This window comes from Chlamydotis macqueenii, chromosome 7 (genome assembly GCF_036417535.1).
Source record: "Chlamydotis macqueenii isolate bChlMac1 chromosome 7, bChlMac1.mat, whole genome shotgun sequence".
Lineage (NCBI taxonomy): Eukaryota > Metazoa > Chordata > Aves > Otidiformes > Otididae > Chlamydotis > Chlamydotis macqueenii.
In genome coordinates, this window is record NC_141562.1 from 21178375 (window position 1) to 21199284 (window position 20910).

Here is a 20910-nt window from a genome sequence, read left to right on the forward strand (position 1 = left end):
CTGCAATAATTGCAAGCCTTTTCTAATGTTAGAACCCTTCAAAGAAGCAGCACAGCAGAACCGTGGCTTCTGGAAGGCAGCCTGCACAAGCTATGAAGTCTCATCTGCAAGTGTGCAACACTAGCTTTCCTAATGCAGGAACTGATAAAATGAAAACATTGTCATTAAAAAAAAAAAAAAAGAAAAAAAAAAACACATAGTGCATAACTTCTCTCTTTCCTTCTTATCGTGCAACCTATAGATGTCATTTTAGGTTTTTTTTTACTCAGGTCAGTAAATCACAAAATTGGAGATCACTCTCCTGAAAAAAAATAACCTTACCTTTCTTCCATCACAGAGGGCTCAGCTCCTAAATTCATAGAATTTACTGCTGCTTTGCAGTGAGGCCTTTCCCACTCACACATTCATTTATGCAAAATCTCACAGAACCTTTCAACATAAGAGGAGACCTTGGTGGACAAGTTTGATTTTTTTTTTGCAGGTCATACAGTAAGCAGGATGACTTTCTTTGGCTCTGCCATCAGTTCCCTAGAAAGAATCTCCAATCAGTATTGAGCTTCAGCAAAACATGAGGCCACCTCCCTGGGCTTGCTCCTGACTCCCAGCTGGGGTGTGTTAGCCCAGCCCGTGAAGTAAGGTCCAATTGCTGCCACCTGGCCCCAAGGGTGTGGAAAAGGGCAGGGCAGGTCTGGCAACAGGATGCCAGGTGCTGGCACTCAACCCCCAGGGAAAACCAGGCACCCACAGCTGCATGGGGCTGCTCCAAAATGTCACACTGCTAGAAGTGAGGTGCCTGGAAGGGTAGCATGTGGCTCTTGAAAACAGCTAGAAATCTCTGTATGGCATTAAGCAGGCACCTGAAAGAAAAAGCAGAACTTAGTCTACCTTAAAAAAAGTTAAGCTTTTCATAGACTTGACCTGTGGAAGGTCTGAAGGCCACAGAGCATGTTTTGTTGCCAAGCTGAGACCCAGTTTAGGTTGTACAGCTCTTTCCTAGGTCTCAAGCACCACATAGATGCTAAATGCTTGGAAAAACCTTTCATCCCACTTTGGAGCCTCTTGCCTCTAGCCTTTCTGCATTTTCTAAGTGTCTAAGCAATCAGCTTGCCACTACTATGCTGCCAAAATCCCCATGCTGTGCTGCTTTTCAAAGGAAAGCCTTCAGGTTGCTGTAGCTGAATGATGTGCTATCCATGCACCAGACTTGTGCGCCTATCGGCTGATAAAGGCATAGCATTGTACAAATGACTTGTAGCTGTGCTATCTGTGTACAGATCTGACGTGCTGTGACAGTGTGTTGTTCATTGCCATGGTTTGGCCAGGCTCCACATGTATAGGAGAAAAAAATGTCTGCCTTTCAGAAAAGCAGCATGGCAGTGGTGTAGGCCGTACCATCTTTCCTAGGCTGCAGTTAGGTAGAAGCACAGCCAGGACAGGGAGGAAGGAAAGCTCCGTGCTCTCACAAGCCCTAGTGGACAGGCTGCTCCCTGTACCATGTCCCACCCACAAAGACATAAATGTAGCTTAAAGGTATGTTGGCAGGTGCTTGACTTGGACCTTGGGTTTTCTTGGCTTCTGGCTTTATCTCTCAGAGTGAGGCATTGGGCCACCAGAAACTGAGGCTGTCTACCTCTCAGGGCTTCAGTGAGTCAGTTAGTATAACTGATCAGAACCAGGCAGATCTTCAAATGGAGGCACCAAACCTCATAAATTTGCCGCAGTGGAACAGAATGAGAAATTTTTCTTTCATCACAATGGAATTCCCCAACCTCAGTACAATGAGGATGGTTAAGAAAAAAGTCCCTGAGCAATGAGTCATACTTTCCTTAGCAGAAGTCTGCAAGGCTGAACCCAGACTGCCATTGACTCTAGCAGTTACCACACAGCATAATTTTTTTTTTTCTTAACTGGAACACTGTGCATTAAATAAGAGGATTGATTGTGTTGTGCAGTTGATTTTCCAAAGGAGTGCATGAGTAGTGTAAAATAACTTGTTTCTCAGCTTTAGGTAGGGGAAAAAAATAAAAAATGAAAGCAATAGAAATTACTTTGCAAACCAAAACTTTCCTATTTTATGGAAACTAAGCATCAGAAAAGCAAGCGGAAACTGAAACTTGTTTCTCAGCTTTAGGTAGGGGAAAAAAAAAATAAATAAAAAAAAAAACAAAAAATGAAAGTGACAGAAATTACTTTGCAAACCGAAACTTTCCTATTTTATGGAAACCGAGCATCAGAAAAGAAAGCGGAAACTGAAACTGAAACTTGCCCAGGGAATGACTTGGCACATTTTGGAAAGCAGATTTCAAAGGGGAAGCTCCCTCTTCAGGAAGCCGAAACTTCGCAAAACAGTTGAATTTGTTATTTAAATAGTAAAACCAGGCCAATTGTTATTTAAAAATAACAACAATTGAAGAACAGGAACATAGAAGTATAAGGCCAGAAGGATGATCTCATCTCAGTCCCCTGCAAATCAGAAGTCACCATAAGCAAGGGGTCTGTTCAGAAATTCCACAGACTATTTCGCTTGTACACAGCCCCTCACCTGCTCACCCACGCTGCACAGTGTAGAATAATTCCTGCTGCCCTTTGCAAACCAAACAGAAATGAGATCACTATTACGAGATCACTAAATGAGAGCACTCTCCTATGAGGACAGGCTGAGAGAGTTGGGGCTGTTCAGCCTGGAGAAGAGAAGGCTCCAGGGAGACCTTATAGTGGCGTTCCAGTACCTAAAGGGGGCCTACAGGAAAGACGGGGAGAAATCTTTACCAGAGTCTGTTGTGATAGGACAAGGGGTAATGGTTTTAAAATAGAGGGAGGTCGATTCAGATTAGACATTAGGAAAAAATTTTTTACACTGAGGGTGGTAGAACACTGGAACAGGTTGCCCAGAGAGGTGGTAGATGCCCTATCCTTGGAAACACTCAAGGCCAGGTTGGATGAGGCTCTGAGCAACCTGATCTGGTTGAAGATGTCCCTGCTCACTGCAGGGGGGTTGGACAAGATGGCCTTTAAAGATCCCTTCCAACTCAAACTTTTCTATGATTCTACGATTACAGCGTGGCATCAGAAGAAAACATGAGAGGTTCAAGACAGCTCCAGTATATAGAGTTGCTGCAATATGAAATAAATTATTTTTAAAGTTATCCTGCAGGCTGACAGTTCTTGAAAAGACATGGTTGAGAAACGAAGTGCTAAGTACAGAGTCTGAAATGTTTCTGCACAGATAGCATGGCAAGCATACTGAAGTGTGATAGAGCCATAGGCTTATTTCCTGTATGGAGAAGAGGGAAGGAAATCAATACAAACAAATCTGTGAGAAGAGTAAAACTGTATTGGGAAAAGCCTTGGAGTTGGACAGGTTTTTTTTTGTTCTGAGGGAAGATACAACCTCAAAACTCACATTCCTCTCTTACTATTTGTCAATGCTTTTATTTTGGACTTGAAAGGAAAACTTGCATTCCCGCTATCCCACTGCTAGCAAGAGGAAAAATGCCCACCATGTGTATGCAGCCTCTAGTATGAAGCTGCAGTTGAGAATTATGAGGGATGTGGGAACAATCGCAAAATTTAACATACAGTCAATGTTTTCTGGATAGCTTTCTCATGGTTTTAGTTCCTTTCCAAACTGAAAGCAAGACTTTTAAGGTAGACAGAGTGCTAGAGGGCCCTTTCCCATAGCTTTAAACAGAGGTGTCTCACTCCTCCAATAAACCAGCAACTGTGACAAAGTGCTATTTGGTATTTTCATAGCAGGCAACCTAGTGGGGAATCAGCAAAAAATGTCTGTGACAGCAGGGATGCTGAAAAGAGGGTCCTGAACAAATGCAGGGGAGGAGTTAGTGATGGAAAGCAATGGCAGCAGAGCAGTAAAGGTGCAATCGTTGGAAGCACAGCACTCAGCCTCCTGCACCCCAGGGGCATGCAGGACACGGAGGCCACCTACCCTGCCTCCCATACATGTTCCTGCAGTGGTCTCCATACCACTGGCTCTCCACCTGTGTGTGTGTGTGTCATTGGGATACGAATGAGAAAGGATGAGGCAGAAGTATCCAGTTTCAGTTGCTGCGTATTTCTCCTACAGTCACTAATGGCATTGATATATTTTCCAGACGTAGTTCATGGAGAAGGACAGCTGTGACCTGGACTGATGTCAAAGGGTCTTGAGGTTCAATGTCTCTAAGATATGAGGACAACACTTACTCTTCCACTCTGGGGGACAGGGGTGCAACTAAATTTATACCAGACAGGGTCCCCTCATTTATACCAGAATGGACAGTGGTCACTAAATAATTCAGTATTTTTGAACCTCTCAATCAAATCTCTTCAGATTTAAATTACTTTAAACGTATTTAAATTACTTTAAACGTATTTAAATTTTAAACAACCACTCTGGGAGGTGGTAGTGGTTGTTTTCTGGGGAGACGGGAGGTAACAGCTAGAGCTTGCCTCACTGTTCAGAGAAAGCACGGACCAGGCGCTGCAGACTGTCCTTCCCTGCTCCTGCTCAGCAGGTGGCAGCCTGTGTCTGCGCGGTCCCATGCGTGCCCTCTCCTCCCGGTCCCCGTGCGCACCCCCGAGCTGGCTCGGCAAGGATAGACAGCCTGCAAGAGCTCCCTCCCCACCACCACCTCCCTCTGCTCCTTCCCAGGCTCTCCTGCTAGCTCGCTTTCTGAAGGATGAATTATTCTCACGGGGAAAGGGCATTTTATAAGGAGCTGGCACACAGAGCAAGCAGCAGACTGGCTACGCCAACGGCACGAAGCCTTGCCCAGTAGAGCTGAGCCTGCCATCAGCCAGTTCCAACTCCAATTTTACATGCAATTCCTCAAGTCATGTTCCACAAGACTTAAAATGACACCTACAATGTCATAAAATGTTGTGTCATGGCTTTTGTAACACTCCTCAGATTTGAGGATGAGCACAGCCTGACTCCCTTCAACTAGCCCTAGGATTGAGGGGCTCAAGAAGGTCCTACACTGCAATGCCAAACTGCTCCAGCACAGCCGATGACTTGGCATCACCAGTTTTAAGTTTAATAGCACATGGAAAAAACTGTGTCATAACAAAATATTCGGTCTGTGAACTGAACACTCTAAAATCCGGAATTGGGACTGTTACTGAAATATGTGCAACATTACCTGTGCCAACATGAATGTGCATTGCAGTAAAGTCTTAATAAATGTTCACATATAAAATAAAACTGTTGGCATTCACATGATTGTTACTTATGCAACTGCCAAGATACCAATCAAAGGTAGGCATTAGCAGTGGCTGAGAAAGCCTAGGAAAGACAGGAGGGCTGTCCTGAAGTCTGGCCCTCCAAAGGGTAGCCTGTATCACCATAATCAAGTGAAAAAGCAACTGGTGAAGATGGGGGAGAAGAAGGGGTGGGTGGTGACAGCTTAGAGGCTTTCTGGAGGAACTGGCTTATGAATTATACCCTTAATTGCTACAACATGCTATCATAAATGGTTTTGTCTAATTTCTCTTCCAAGCTTGTAAGTTAGCCTATCATTTTAAACAACTGTACATTAAGTGTAGTTTTGACTTCTTTTCTAGCTATGGAAATGTTGGGAATAACCACCTCAGGAATCTTGCTGCCAAGATATTTTTTTAAATCTTTTAAAATCTGTGATTGTTGCTTCCATCAGAAGAACTGGAATGATCATGAGTGCTTGAAAATATACCATCCTGTACTGTGAGACATCAGAGCTTGAAAAGTACTCCATGAATTATGCTTTTTGTTGGCTCTATTTATGTATATTAGCAAACCATAAATCAGCAACTAGCTGTGCAAGGTATACAGCTTCTTTACTGAGATGTCCTTTCTGAGAAAGGGTCTTACTATAGGAGCTTTATTCAGATCTCCCTACAGCACTCAAAAGCCTCTCCCTGACATCAGGCACGCTGACATGAGGAACTTCCAAAGAGCACCCCATAAAGATGCTATAAGGAAAGTAATGAGCTATGTTACTCCACACAATTTAAATAATAGCAGGTTACATGGGCAGGCACTCTTAAGCACCCTTTAGGGAGCCCGGGTTATGTGATTTGTTGAACAGTTACATGAACAGGTGCTTCCAAGGATTCCTGAGCTGTAGTCCCACTGCAAGGCACTTGGGGCTCAGTGCCTGTGGACCACAGGGCAGAGTTACATGTACCTGCTGGCCAAGGGAATATACACTGCAGGGCTGAGCCAAGGAGGTGCACAGAAAATTTGTGGGGTTATTTCTCCTCTCATCATTGCTTGCCTTTACAACTGTAAGACTCTATTAACCTGCTGTCAGTGCAACATTTTAGGCTCTCTTTTTCTTTGTAAATGAAAACAGATGAGTAAATTCATGAGCTGGAATTTGGGGGCTGGACACAAGATAAAAGCGTTGTTCTGTGTAAGGGCTGGAGTCAAACAGTCTTTCAGAAACAAGCTTCCTCCTTCCTCCTCCCGCCTCCAAAGGCTTTCCTACATACATCACAATAAAAATGCACGGATCCTCAACGTCCCCTAACTCATATAAGTCCAAATCAACTACCAACAAAAAAATGCAAAAGCATTTCTCAGAAATACTGTTTTCCTACTTTCTTTGCTCAGCTGTGGGCCTGTTCCAAAGAAAAAATAGTCATGTATTCATTTTTTACTTAAATGGAGGAAATGGTTCTTCCAAATGTGACTGAAAATACTGTTGGTCAAATTAAATCAATACATTATGTCTGGACAGCAACCAGGTCCAGAACATTTCAACAAAGAAAAGAAAGTGTTAGAAGCTGTAAGTAGTTCAAAATAAGACTTCAAGTGAAATCCTGCTCTACTTGGATTCAAGTTAGCAATTGGGATCAAAGGGGCAAACTCTGATTGCTAGAAAGCAAGAAGAATTTTTGTTTTCTAGGCAGCAATCTAGCTGAGGATCATAACATGGCTCAGCTAAGTCATCAGCTTATACTCACCACTTACCCTTAACAAACCTGGGCAGACTTACAGACAACCTTAGTACAGACAAGTCTATAGGGGAATCCATGACAGAACCAAAAAGCAAAGCAGACTCCAAAAACCTAAAAATACTAGAACACCCTTAGAATCATAGAATCACATGGTTGGATGGGACCTATTAGATCATCTAGTCCAACCGTCTTCCCACTACCATTGCTGCCACAGCTACTAAACCATATCTTGTAGCTCCTTATCAAGCCGCCTCTTGAACACTGCCAGGGACGGCAACTCCACCACCTCCCTGGGCAGGCCATTCCAGTGCCTGACCACTCTTTGGGAGAAAAAGTTTTTCCTCACGTCCAATCTAAACCTCCTCTGGTACAACTTGTGGCCATTTCCTCGGGTCCTGCTTGTTGCCTGGGAGAAGAGGCCAAACCCCTGCTCACCACAACCTGCCTTCAGGAAGCTATAGAGTGCAATGAGATCTCCCCTGAGCCTCCTCTTCTCCAGACTAAACAACCCTTCTTGCAGCTAAAAGCATGTCTTAAAATGGGATGATGCCTACCTACTATTTGGTGTCTTGCCACACTATCAAAAACAGAAATGCAAGTCAGATGTTCTTCCTCCTTCTTCCACTCTAACCCCATAATAATTGTCGCAGTAGATATTAGCATTCACAGGAGCTGTGGCATAACCTGGCTGGAATCTCCTTTTCTGGTCTGGAGCAGAAAATTTCATGCAAGTCTCCCGCCTCCCAGAAGCATGAGCCTGGGCTATTTGAGGACATGTCTTTCCTGATCACTCTTGTTGGAGCAGTGCTGTTATGTGTAATTAAATATTCATTGCTGTGTAAGTTTGAAATGGATTCTCTCTGTTCCAGGGGTTGCCTAAACTATTAGGTTATTCACATTACTTACCCAGTGGGACTGCATGCCACATGAAAGGAAGCCAAGGAATTGTCCTGTTTGTGAACCCAGCTAAACCACAGGGGCTCAGCAGCTCGGCACTGAGAACTCACTTCTAGACACTGGCATCTACTAAGATGTTAGGTACTTAAATTATTCTGTGGACTAATTTGAGTTAGATTGCAGGAGGAAGCAAGAGCAAATAACATGCTGTGAAGGCAGTTTTACACTACAAAGTTTTTTACTCTGTCACACTACGTTATCCTTTGGGATTTTTTTTTGTTTTGTTCTTTTTTTCCTTATAAGGTATCTGGGACTTTCTTCTTTGAGAATACAGTGCTGCTTATGACATCAAACAGGAAATTAAGTCTCTAGCTAAAATGAAACCAAATAATTTTTCCTGTTGAACAACAGACTCCAGAGAGAGTTCCTATTTAAAAAGAAAGGTCTGGAAATTCCTGCCACCTTAAAATAGATGCACACAGTCCTTCTGCTTTAAAAGCTGCTGGTTACTTTCTGATACTTGTAAGACCAGAAGGGACTTCCAAAGGTCATTTACTGCAGTCCTTTGCCCTGAGGCAGGACGAATTAAAATGTTTTTGTCCTATCTCCAGAGATGGAGACTCCAAAACTCTCTAGGTAATTCATACTGATGTTTCACAATCTCTACTCTTAAAAAGAGTATAATATAAAAATGAACCCTTGGTGTATTTTCAGTCGTCTACATCTTGCCATACCCACTATGACATGCAGAAGAGATTGTTCCCTTTCCTTTCACAACAGCCTTTTACATATTTGAACATCGTTATCATGCTTCCCATCTCATGTTTTTTGCTCCTTAGGCTACATAGCACCAGTTTGTTCAGACTTTCATTGAAGGGCACATCTTCTGCACAATGACAAGCACATAAAAATGAAAAGAACATTTTTATGCTTTTCTGCATTATTACATTAGCATGATTTAGCATGCTAGTTCAGTTACCTTTGAATTTCCCTTTGGTTATCTATCTTCGAAACTTGCTAATTAGTCCTCAAAGTAAGAGTGTATTTTCCATGCATATATTTCTGTGTACCTTGCAATCCAGAATTAAACAAGTAGGGACTTCTGATTCTCCCTCACATACCAGTATGTATGCTTAGGGGTACATAATGTCTATTCCAGAATTCTTTTTAAAAATGTTATGCTCAAAAAATTTCAGTCTAATTCTGCTACATCTCCAGTATTCATTACTACGTCAGTAAAGGAAGCAGAATTTATGCAGTTCGTGCTTTAGTTCCACAAATAGTTGACAAAAATATAAAGCCTGAAATGAATTTCCTTGGCTTGTAACCAGACAGCTTTTCAAAGTGTGAAGGTATTTTAGACATGACCAAGTTCGCTGTCACAACCAGAACTTGGCCTATTCTGGCTCATTTTCACATATCCTCTAAATATTGCTCTGCGAGGAGCCCCATGGAGTTGGGCTCTGTACAAAATCATTGGGTATTAAAATGCTTTGGATTTCATTTCCAGGGGAAACATTGCTTTCTTCAGGATGACGTTTCCATTTACCTAGTTTAGATATATGATCTAAAAGAGCTCTGTGCATATTTCTTTATTGTGCTGTCATACTAAGGCTCTCCTGAGTAATTCTCCCTTTCCTGCCTCATCCTTATTGTAAAAAGGCCACAACTATGCAGTTCATTTCTTTAAATGGATGCCCTTTTCTGTTGTTGTGTCAGGTCTTAAATGCATTTCTTAACTTTTATAGAATCATTAAATCGCTGAAATGTTAAGAGTTATGACTTCAAAATTACAGGAACAAGATGTTAACATTTTGTGCTAAGCAGAGTCCTTTAACCCCTGCCCCTTGCTGTGACAGCTTTGCTGCTTTACCCATTTCCTCAATAGTTACTTATAAGATGCAGTCAGACTGCTACCAGATAAATTAATGTAATTGTGACTTGTCTAAAATCAGTACTTACCTGGAATTATTCTTTAAAATTTAATTTCAACATAACTCTTATGTTCTTTGTGACTTCAGCTCTTTCTGAGTAATTGTAGTGACCTTCTGAATCATTATAATTAGTCAGCTCCTCTGTTGTTGGACATTGCAGGCAGTCAAAAAAGTGCTGACCTGTTATTTTAAGGCATAACTCCCGATATGCCCTACCTCAGCTGCCACCCCCACAGGGTAGCCAACACACTGATGTCATTACTTCGCTGGCAACAGCACAGCTACAATAGTTATAAACAACAATAATAAATGAGACAGAAGAACAAATGAAATATAAATATCTTTGGATTCAAAATTAAAGTTTTCTCTTGAAGATCAGTAACAAGTGGCCAACCTCCTAGGAAAGAACCCCTTCCCTAAACACACACATTCAGGCACTGTTGTTCAAAGCAGGTTTCAGGATGTGTACATATGGGAATTCCAGTGTGAACACTGCTCAGTGCCAGAGGAAACTCTTTTTAAAATACCTTATCACTAAAATAAAATCTTAATGTAAATTAGATAATTGGATATCGATAATACTAAACACCTTAAACTAAGCAAGGTAAATAAGTGAAGAGGGAAAGAAAAATAAATATGGAAAACATTAAAGCCTATTTGAATGTAAATAAAGCAAACAGCATGTGCCACAGCAACAGAAAAATGTTTGGAAGAACACAGCGCTAGAGGGCTGCCAGTGGCGACACAGCTAAACCACCTCTAGGATCTGCCACATCTGTCACAATGTTTATCATAAGCCAGAACACAGCCTGATTCAGCAAAACAGTCAATCACTGAACATGACCAATATCTAAAAAGTCATTCTGAGGACTCAGAGATGTGTTGCACTTTTAGATATGTTAGTGTTTGACAGAAGTTCATCTTGGCTACCTCTGTGCACACCCACTAACCTGCCAAAGCTCTACATTCGAAGCAGCATTTAAACCTCCATGTTAAAATATGCAGAGCACTACTGTAAATGCACTGTAACTACAGGCATATCGATATGTCATATTTTGTCCTTTACATGCAATCACTGTATGTGGCCACAGTGGTACAGATGTCCGGAACACAAGCAACACATGTCAAAATTCACTTTCTGCTTCTAGAAATCTGTTTTTCTTTTTCCATCTATGTATCTGTTACTTTCAGTTATGCCAGGTAACAAAAAGCTAGGGGCACCTCCAGAATGAAAGCAACAAAGATGATGGTGCATCACAGATACAAACACCTGCACTGGTACCACAACACCAACCTAATGCCCTCCCACCCCACCCTACATTAGCAGCACTGGTGACAGCCAGGCAGACAGACAACAGGCTTCTCTCTGGGTGTTCAAGACTGCATTATCATAGAGCAGATATGGGGTAGACTGCAGGGAGACAGTCCTAATAATCAGGAAAAACTCTAAATACATGGTAGGGACCCAGCTAGAAATCACAGGTGATTACATACAGGATGCAAGCAGGAACTTAAGATGAAGCAGGAAAGGACCTGGCCAGATACCAGGCTGAGGACAAGACTGATACAGGAGAGGGGAGTCCCAGCAGATTCCCAAAACAGGTCTATCTTTTCACGGGAACATGCACTACTGTCACTTGCAGATTGAAAGGGCTGACTAAACAGACCGACTAAATAGAACAAGGAGGAGATTGTGCAGGCACCACACTACAACTCCACTCCAGTCCACCACCCCAAATTCACTTGTGAACATTTCTCAACTTTGCCTTAACATCAGAGACAGACAATAGCAATTCAACCTCCTCTGGGGAAGTCTCTTGTGTATATATGCTAACCACCTTCCCCAAGGCGAGGATAAGGAGTGCCTTGAGCATCCTAGTGTTTGGCTGCACTGGAATGGCAGATGCCAACAGACTTACTCTGCAATAAGGTGGACTTTCCAGCATCCTAATCATGGCAGCCCTATGCACACTAGTTTCATTACACTTTTGTATGTCCCAGAGAGGCTGCATGTGGAGTGCCTAGAGGGTAAAGAGGAGCAGTTACTCTGCCATGAGAAGTTAGAGACAAGTGGGTCATCCGGATAGTGAAGCAGGGCCATAGCCAGAGCCTGGCAGCTTTGAGATGTGGCAGAAAATTGCAGATATTGCTGGAGGTTCTATGTGCTGGTATCTGATCCGTGGGAACACGGAGGCTGTACTAGAAGAAAAGCATAGGTGACTAGGTAAAGTATTACAAATATATGCCTAACTGTAAATTAAAGGAATAAAGGATGCTACTGCAGCACAAAATGTAACAGATGTTATGGTTGCCTATATGTTTGATTGACAGCTTTCAGCCTTGGCCTGACCAATGTCAGTATAAGGTATTTCCCATGCCACTGCTGTAGGTAATACAGTGAAATGCACATAATTTTGGATATCTAGCTATAGTCAAAAAAAGTACTTCCTTGTTTACCACAGGCACTAAATCAAGCCTAAGCTTATTAAAGGGAAGAGTCCCTTGGAAATTAATAGATTGATTTTTCCTCACATTTAGATGGCTGGCATAACTCATTCATGTCAATAAAATTACTTTTAATTTCTACTAATGCAAGTTACAGTGGAATTGTAATAGGATGATGTCTCCTTACCACAGGACTCAAACTAGATCTTCCAGACAGCTGGTAGCATCTAATGGCTGCTTGTGTCATTATGCAATGGCTGCAGAAACTTTCAGTTCCATCCATGTGTGGAAAGAACAAAAATAGAGAACTGAAAAAGATCCTGGTTTTGAGATGTGTAGGAAAAAGCCCAAACCAAGGGCTACAGTGTGTTGCATCATGATAAATCACAGGAAGAGAACTTCCTATTATCTGTTATAGAAGGGGAAAGGAAAAATAATACATACAAGTTTGATACTTCACACATGTTGACGCAAAATCATTCCAGAACCTAAATTTAAATAGAAAGGCATATTTAGGGTTTGCTTTTATTAATTGGATAAACGTCAATATTCAGTTTTCCCATTTTAAAACTTTTTTTTTAAAAAAAAAGATACAGTATAAAGATTTTACTGTCAGAAAGCTAGACTGCTTAAACAGCTGCAACTGTACCACTTCAAGTGGAAAATAAAACTTTTCCATGATAAACAACGTGACAGTGGCTCTACACAGGCTATAGCTGCAAATATTTGGTTTTCCTCCTTCACTGTTACATGAAGGTGTCAAAAATAACAGCCAAACTGCATGTATGGCCACATATCTTTCTCCCTGTCCTTCACCTACTTATTCTTAAACCTCAGGCTATCTCTTTTCTTGGGTTGTACTTAGTGGCCTCTAGCATCCCTAGTGTTGAGGATAGAAATACACTAGAACACCTAAGCTTTTTTGGTCAATGTTACTTAGGGGACATCAGTTCTGTTGTATCTTTAAGCCCACAAAGTCCTACGCAAGCCTTGTGCCTTTTTCCTAAGGTGCAGCTTTCCAGTCCTCAGTGTCCTTGCCACACCTTTCTTGGGGAAGTGGGATCAACGGCTCTGCACATCACTGCGTAGCACAGCAGTGCCCAGCTAGTTATCTTAGCCCCTCTGGTAAGTCCTGTACGCTGCTCTCCTCTGTCACACAACTGTGCTTGGAACAGCACAGCCTATTTCTGCAAGAACAGTGCATCTACTGCTCTTGCAGAAAACTAGATTTGTTGCACACACACACACAGACTGGGTGTGCAATGCACACACAGTCAATATGATGCTCCTTGAAAGCACCTGAGCTACTGTTCAGGCATGGTGCAGCCACTCAGTGAAGCACGTGCGTGCTCGAGGAGGACACCAGCAAGGAACAGGCTGCCACCGCCAGAATAATTGGTGCAAGCTACTGCCAGCCACCTTCTTCCTCAGGAGTAACCTGAGAGCACACAGGGACTGAGCCAAAGAATTGTTCTGGCAACAGAAATAGCTTGAACCTGGCCACCTTGAGCTCCTCAACCCCTCCTATGCAATATGTGCCCATCTTTTTCTATCTTGGAAACCACCATGTGCAGTTCAGGATGATAGACAAGGAAACAGCTCCCAACTTTGTTCACACAACTTGCTGAGATACACCTGGGGCTAACAGGAAGAATGATGTTGCATACTTTACCTGTTCTTGAAGGCATCTGCTTCTCACCTGGCAGCAGGAAATCCTTGCCAAGGATCCTGTTCTGCACAGAAACTTTCCACTGATCCTGCAAGATTGCCTCTGGAAGAAGAGGAATTTTATCAGCCTTTCCTTGAGGTTCTTCATTTTCTCTCATTTGTCACAGGTATATTCTAGGACATTAAATAGGACAGAAAAGCTGTGGGCTTGGCAGTATATTTTCTACCAAGCCCGCAGCTGTTCTGTCCTCGTTAGTAGAAAGGATTAGAAGTCCTACCTTTCAGGACACGTTGCTTCCAGCACCTGGTTCCTCCCGTAGCATCCACTCTTACCAAGGGAAATAGCCCAAATTTCAAGCACCTGTGGAGTATTTCTAAAGGCTTGCTTTTCCACTGTGACAGCCTGGGGTGTCTATCTGCTCTCTCCCCCCAGGGAAAGGCAGTGATTCTGTGCCTGGCAGATTTACCATGACGTACACCACCAATGCATCTCCCAAAAAACACTCCACAAAAAGAGCTTATTCCCAGCACTGTTGCCTAGAGGGAGTTTGCTGGAGAAGAAACAATACACTGTTTCCACAGTGTCATAACTATCTTGTTTCCTGCCTTCTTAGTAAAGCAGTCTTAAGAGGTCTGCACTAAGTGGGAATCAACAAGGCTAACATCAGTGCGATGAAATAAAAGACAGGGTATGCCTGCGGAGCAGCTGAAATTGATGGCACCAGCTGAAACAGGGACAGAGCAAGCATTCTGGAAAGAGAGATGGGGAGAAAATGAGTTGGGTAAACAGCAAAAGACAATGACTGATTGTGTCATGTTTCTGTGGCAGTAGCTAACAGAGATGCTGTAGAAATGGACAGACCACTGCAGAAAGAGAATCAGCTATACCCCTTGACTGGGACAATTTCAGAGTATGTAAATTGCCCTGCTGTCCTGACAAAAAGCTCTGTGGTGGTGCATCTTCTCATTTTGCCAACAAGATGCAGTTTTGACCCATGAAGCAGTAGTGCCAGGCATGTTTACTCTGCTGCTGTCATTATTTCATGACAGGGGAAGATTTGGATCTCAGCCAAAGCTCCTCCACTGATCATCTGACCCAGCAGTCCATCTTCCTCTTCCTTAAAAAGATGTCAGAAAGATCTTCCTCCTCTGCCCACTAAAAACCAAGTATCTGGTCACTCTAGCCAGAGCTAGCTAACTATCCACATCTTCCTACTACACCACTTTTCACTTCCCCTCCGGAGCAGGCTTTAATGATTGTTGCCATGTTCCACAGCGCTGGTGGTACAGGCTCTTCTGCCCTCATATATTCCACTTGATGTAGCTGAAAAGGAAAGAGAAGTAAGATGTCACACATGGAAGCAGTGTGCGAAGGCCTCGTGCTGCCTCTTCCTCCAGACTTGACATGATGTACTGGCCACAGTTTCTGGGAGTGTTTACATGGAAGTGGTTTGATTTTGTCTGGCTGCTTGCTTGTCATTTGCTTGCTTTGTTTGTCTGTTTTCTCCACTCTAAATTCTCATCCTAAGCAAAAGTTTTATTGCAGGAGTGTGCAGATCTTTTTCTGACCACTGTAAAACCACGTACAGGCTGTGCCCCTTTCCTCCACAGTTTGCGCTCTCTTAAAGCCAGGTGCAAATACAAACATTAACACACTGCAGCAGAATGTCACCTCAGCGTTGCAGGAAGTTATTTTTTTTGTTTTGTTTTCTTTTTAAACCAACCTTGCATAAGGCCATTCAAAAGCAAGGAACAGTTGCTTTCTTTCCTCCCATCACATGCTAAGCAAGATTTCTTCTTTCATCCTCTTGGAGGGTATGCCAGCTCCCTGCCCCTGGATGCCATGCATGCAGAGATGCTGCCGGAGCCCCAGACATGGCAAGCCCTGCACAAGGCTGCTCACCACCAAGGCACTGGCAGCAGGTCTGGCACTGCCGCACGCATGCGGCTCTGTTTCAGTGACTCAGCAAGGAGTTGTCAGGAAAACCCCACACCACACTGTTTCCGAGTCCCTCTAGCTTTCCTTGTACTTGAGGCTGGAGTTGTCCTCGCACCAGAAACTGGGATACCAACACCTCCCTGAGGATCACAGACAGCCGTTGTGTGCCTCAAAGCACGGCTTTTCCCCTCACTGATCCAGAGGGCCTGTGGCTGCCAACACAGCAGTGGACCTACATCTGCACGTATAGAATGTGGAAGAGCAAAACTATGTAGATGTCACTGAAAAAAAAAAAAAAAAAAAAAAACCATACTTAGCAACTACAAAATTACTTATACTCAAATTTTACTCTCATTTGTAGTTTGAACACCCAGTGAAATCACTAAGACTTTCCCAGCAATCAAGAGCAGAAGTAAGCCCAAAATTAATTCAAAGTTTTCAAAACTCAGAAGAATCTAAATCATCTGCTGATTAAATGGGAGAAGCTCTGTTGAATTCAATACATCCATACTGATGCATGAGAAAACTTGCTGCCTGGATTGCTTAAACCTGTGGGCTGCCACCTATCAAAAGCATCAGAATTAAAAAGTAAATTTTCTGTCCGGCCACTGCTGAGAACATTCTAGATCTAACACCATGATGAACAGATCAAGCTCAGTGATCCCTACAAAAGCTGCAATGGTCACAGGGGCTTGGGCCTTCACTTATTTTCCTATCTCAGAGAGTCTTTTAATAACAATTTTTGGTGGCACATTAAGGTAATGTGAAGGTTTGTTGGTTAATGTAGCAATTCATCTTCCATGCTATTTTTTTCTGTGATAGGAAACTCATATAGAGTAAGAACAGTCCCTGAGAGGGGAAAAAATAAACCACCCAAACAACAAAAAAAACCCAAAACCTAATCCTTGTTGTAAAGTTAGTACCATCTGAAATTCTGTGTCTGCTTACTGTTAATACGGGAAACCATAAGAACATTTGGTCAAAGGTCAGGAAATAGCAGGGGCTACTTGGGAACTTTGCCATAGCAAATTAATAGATTCAAATGGCAATGTGACTGGAAAATACGTTTTATATGTCAAAAAAAATCACCTGATTAGGAAGTCTCCTCAGAAACAAAAGTATTCTACACTCTGAAACAAACAGCCAGGCAAGTCTCATCTTGTATACACAGAATTCAGTGGGAATCATTCCAGTAGGTTTCCTGGAAATAGATCAAATCTACTCTGACTAATTACAAGTAAAAATAAAACCTTTTTAGTGAAGAATCATCATTTTAATAGAATGCCTTAAATTTTACTAGTTTTCACAAAATACACCAGTGGAAATTAGTAAAAATTTCATCTCCCCTACCTTGCCAAAAGGCAAAAAAAAAAATATCCCGTTTGCATAGGTGAGGATTCCCTGAGCACTGGCTCCTTGGAGTATAGCCATAAGGTAGGGAAGTCCATTTGCACAGCAGACAGTACAATGAAATGTCCAGGTTTTGTTCTGAACCATAAATCAGTCACCACTTAAAAAAACACCCAGTTCTACTGAATTACACCCAAGTGTCCTCCAGCTCCCAGAAGAACATGAGTGTGGCTTATACAACACACAGCTCACTGAGCCTGAAGTTTTGTATTGCATACCTGAGAGGCACAGCCCAGAACTTTACCTTTAGATCTCCCCGAAGCTATTGTGCAGCCAGGATCATTTAAGAGTCTGCAAATGCTAGCACAAGTAACAGGGTACCTGTAGTTGGCAGGCTCCTTAATTTTTAATCCTGTATACTTTTTATTTTCTAAAACTGTTGTCGCAGCAAGTCAGTCTGGACATCACATTCAAATTATAAAGAGTCACAAGTATTTTTCTTCAAAGATGACCTTAATGTTGTCTAACTTAGCTGGCAACAACATCAATAATGTTATGTAAGGGCGATACAGCTGCCTATTTGCCAACAGAAAATTCATTAGGCATTAGCTGTACTTCTGACACTAAATGGTGAAACTTTCCCTCAATTTCTATTCAGCCTTTCTGAAAGGAACGTGTCTGTGGTCTTGGCAGATGCTCTGTGTGCTGTTCCTGGTTCATGGAGATCTCCATGGATCTACTGTGCCTGTAAACGCAGATTTATAAGACAAAGATCTATAGATCATACGGCAGAGAAGCAAACAGATACTAAGAAAAATTAGTCAAAAAATTTATGGAATAGGAAATAATTTCTACAAATCACATTGCCTTTTCAGTTACTGCCATCAGAAAACTTTTAATGAGTGTTTTGTTTTTACTAATCTCACACAAGCACAATAAGCAATGCAAGGGACTGGAATCAGTTATGAAGAGAAGCCAGCAGAGTCCCTATGGATTCAGAGGGCTAGGCTAGAGTTACATAAAAGGATGAAATTTGGCTTCTTCCACTCTACCCAAATTAAATCCACCAAAATACCAGCAATAGGCTCTTTAATCTCAAAGGAAAACATCAAGAGATAAGAGAGAACAGACGTTCAGAATGATGGTGCTTACACTGCTCACGAAGAGATCAATTCTGCGGCTGCATTCCCAAGGCAAGGGCTTCTGGGGATGGAGAAATTCCATGGAATAACCTTTAGCCTCTTGATTCCCGGAAAGAGATAGAGGGAAAAGTCAGCAGACTCTTCGGACACCAACGTTCCCTCCTCTTTATAGCAACAAAGATTTAAGGGTTCCTGCCCTTCCGCAGATGAGAGCTCCTTGGTACTTGGAGGACCCCCCCTCCCCAGGAACAGAAAAGCACAAATACCCTGTGCCACTTCCATAGCCAGGGCAGCTGCTCCTGCAGCCCATAGCTGCAAGTACGCAAGAGGTCTATGGCAAGGACTACTTGGCCATTGCCACAGTTGGACAGCTCACAAATGCCCCTGTCTGCGTCAGTGGAGAAAGACACCCAAAGCAAGCTCTACACGGACTACAGAATTCCCCTGCGTCACTTCCTCTGCTCCACTCTGCCTCCCTTTCATCCCATCACAGGGCAGTAGAACTGTCACATTCAACACAAAGGTTTATGTGATCACTCTGCCGGTGTACAGCAGTGCGTCTGTCTTTCATGCTGTTGCCTCCTTTTCCCAATGGCTTTATATTCTCTGACCTATTTCAAGCAAATCTGACAACAGGATATCAGCCAAAGAAAAGACGTTTTCCAGATTGCAGAAAAACAGACAAGGAGAAGGGAGATTTTACAATTAAGAAAGGGCTACAATGTGAATGCCACTTAGATTAGACATTAGGGAATCCCAGCACAAGCCATGACTCCGCAAGACCAGTATGCTATTAATTCTGCTACTTGTGAAACACTGACAGTCAAGCCTGCAGGAGCATTCAGTCCTTTGGTTATTTGTCTGGGGAAAGTGGGTAAGTCATCAGTATAAAGTCAAAATCAGCTATTAACGGCACCATGTTTTCACACCTGGGGAAACTTGCTGTCTTTAGAATTATTATGCCACCATCAGGTTTGTGTGAAAGTGGCCAAAGGCTGCGTAGGAAGCTGTTGGGAAAAAGGAGTGAGTAGATAGCAGACAACTGTATTAGTCACTAACATAATTCTGTTTAGACAAAGATCACCAAAATAAAACAAAAATAATTGGTAAAAAGTAAAACTACTTCTAGAAGTGTTTACTTAGAAAGCAGCTTCTGTAAACTCAGAGCTTTCTCAGAAACTGAATATAATCAAGATCATAAAATTTTAAGGGCAGTAAAACTTTCTTATGCAAGCAGAAGATTGTTCAAGAGTTCTCAGTTTTAAACATGACAGCATTAGGGAAAAGTCATACATTGTATGAGAAATCTTGGATTACACTCTGTAGAAAACTTCTTTCTGTTTCTCAGGCTCCTGTCTCCCTCTACTTTTTCTGCTTTGCCAGTCAGTAACTAATCAAGCACTTAATCAGCTCTTTTGTGCCTGTAAGGAAGTTTATGTGAAGGAGAGAGTTTATTGTAATGATTTAGTAAAAACAGAGAAGCAGTGTGGTTATCCGCCACCATGTCATGGTCATTCTGGCATCTGTAGGAAAATTCATATTACAGTTTTGTAACACAAGACTTTGGCAGCAACGGTGCCTGAAAGTAGCGCTGCTCAGGCCTATCAGCCAATTACTCCCAGCACACTGGTCCCCACCACCATGCCAGACTGTAACAAGGAACAGATTTGGCTTTCAAAAAAATAAACTAAAGATGATTCTTTTTCTTTTTTTCCCTAGGGTTGTTTTTCCAGGGCAGATCAACTTCCTGAGGCAGCTTGCAGGATAGCTGGGCCAACACTTTTGCCAGTGCTCCTGAAAAAGCAGCAACACACCGCAGGTGCCTGGAGTCTGGAGCTGGAGCAAGAACACCTTCGCTGATATGACATTCAGGACCTCCTGCTTTCAAACCACAGCCTCAGGCTCTGGCTTGTATGCAAAAGCCAGCGGTAGCCTTCTATTGCCAGATCAGGCATGCCATGGCAGATCAAACAAACTGTTCATCCTTTCTAGAAACATTCCAACATCGGCAAAAAGTTTTGCTGGTTTGCAGCTGTTCCACCGGGATTTATGGGAGCAGGTGCTGCCTGTGCGACCAGGGGCTACTCTGCCTTTATTTCCACCAATTTATTCTTTCCCACTGGTGTCTTCTGCTCTTCTTTAAACACAAGTTTATGCCATATGTCTTCCATTTCCATTTTCATGCCACTACTAGTAATTTACAGTGAGATATTGACCTCAGATTTTTTCTCTGACTAACTTTATGAGTTACTTGCTTCTGTCCCTTTCCAGCCCCTGGTTTTGCATCCAGCATGCCGTGTGACAGCATAACATCGGCGCCAAGCCAGAACCTCTCCCTCTGCTCTTCAGAGGCTTATCCTTCTGCTGGATCTCATCCCACACCACGAGCCCTGCACAGGAACCCAGCAGAGCCAGCAGACCTCTTGGCACTGTGGCAGGACACCTCGGGGTGGCTGGGGTCTCAGCAAGATGTAGTGTCATGCAAGTGGCTCAGTGCGTGAGCTGGTGGGGGCTGGCAGAGAGCAGAGCCCAAGGTGGGCCTGGGGTGCAGGACACCACGAGATGGTAGAGACGGGTGCACACGGGGGAAGGCATC

The 20910-nt window shown here is 42.8% G+C and overlaps 1 protein-coding gene across 1 annotated transcript in view; it reads right to left on the reverse strand.

Moving 5' to 3' along the window:
- The window catches only part of LOC104473828 (putative lysosomal acid lipase/cholesteryl ester hydrolase), a 177955-nt gene that overhangs the window by 86528 nt on the left and 70517 nt on the right, over positions 1-20910 (reverse strand). The gene's annotated exons all lie outside the window — the stretch shown is intronic.